Source organism: Miscanthus floridulus, chromosome 8, assembly GCF_019320115.1.
Source record: "Miscanthus floridulus cultivar M001 chromosome 8, ASM1932011v1, whole genome shotgun sequence".
NCBI classification, from domain to species: Eukaryota; Viridiplantae; Streptophyta; class Magnoliopsida; order Poales; family Poaceae; genus Miscanthus; species Miscanthus floridulus.
In genome coordinates, this window is record NC_089587.1 from 181,861,326 (window position 1) to 181,863,124 (window position 1,799).

Below are 1,799 nucleotides of genomic sequence, written 5' to 3' on the forward strand. Positions count from 1 at the left end.
TGCTCTGCTCTCGACCCGTGGTGTCATGTCGTCCATCATGGGAGACTGTATAAAATAAAAGATTTGTTCTTATTTGTTTTGTAGTTAGAACAAACATTAATGTTTATGATAGAAAAGGAGCGGAAAAAGTTCTATGATGGATTAGACTCTATTTCTTTCTTGGGTTTGTATTATGCAACTTATGCAACATCTTGTTCGGATCATATTGCACTATGTATCATCATTCGATAAACTGAGAAATGTTTTTTCTCTGATTCAAGTAGAAAAACAAATGGAAAAATTCGAAGGATATTCAGAAAAAACAAAAATTTCGTCAACACTACTTCGTCTACTCACTTTTCTTTCAGTAATATATTTATACATTTGCTCATGATTATGGATTAAATGGTTATGAACCCGTGGAAATTTTTTGTTGTAATAACAAGAAATTTAGTACAATACTCGTGAAATGTTTAATTATTCGAATGTATATGCAGATTTTTTTATTAATTCAGTTAATTATCCTAACAGATCTTCAGCGAGAAGTGACTAGTTGTCATTCCAAACTCCTTACTCTTCCTTTTTTTTTTGCGTCAATTTCATTGCCTTAATGGCAATAGTCTGATCGCTTTCTTTGATAAATGGAGCCACGTGACAGCACAGGTAGTCGTGTTTCTTTCACTAGTAAGATACCATAAGTTATGGTAGTGTTCGCTCGGCAAATCATATCGGATCAGCGGCATCCTTAGTAGGAGCAGAAGGGATCTAGCGAGGAGCTGAAACCTACCGTTACAGAACCGTGGAAAAAGCCAAAACCTAGGGTATTCCCTTATCTGAACTTCAATAACGACCATTGCCTTACATACCATTGGCTGGAAAGGAATGTGCCGTTAGTCGCAAGTAGATCTAGCTGATTGACTCGTTTATAGGCAAAAATTAATGCATCGAACCCTTTACCGATCAAAAGATTAGGAACCGTCCTCCTTTTACCGGAATACTCCCTCTGCCCCATATAGAGTGATGTTTTGGGAAACGTGTCGGTCTAACTTTCTTAACTTTGACTAGCTTTGTAGATAATCGGCCTGTTCGCTGGTTGGTTTCTGGGCTGGTTTGGACTGGCTGGTGCTGGTTTGTTGTGAGAGAAAAACATTGTTGGCTGGCTGGTTTGGGCTGGTTGAAACCAACAAGCGAACAGGCTGAATATTAGCAACATTTGTATCTCTAAAATAATATGCCAAGACTTGGGAGTGAGGAGATGTTTTGACTTAGAAGAACCCTACATCTGTGAATACAGTGCTAGGCTCGATACTTGAGAGCGATGTGTATGTCACACCTTCAATTTTTAACATGTGACAAGAAAAGAGCCAACAAAGTGGACGGTATTTGTTAACAGCCATTACCGATGCAGATGTTTGGACTAACAAATTTACGTGGTGTTTAGATCCAGGGTGTAAAGTTTTGGGGTGTCACATCGGATGTTACATGGGGTGTCATATGGGGTGTTCGGATACTAATAAAAAAACAAATTACAGACTCCGTCAGTAAACTGCGAGACGAATTTATTAAGCATAAATTATCCGTCATTAGCACATGGGTTACTGTAGCACTTTTTTGTCAAATCATGGACTAATTAGGCTTAAAAGATTCGTCTCGTAAAGTAGTCGCAATCTGTGTAATTAATTATTTTTTTAGTCTATATTTAATACTCTATATATGTGTCCAAACATTCGATGAGATAGGGTTTACAGTTTTAGCGGAGGACCTAAACAAGGGCTTAGGCATTCAGCTATTCACACACACTGTTTCATATTCATCTTAAC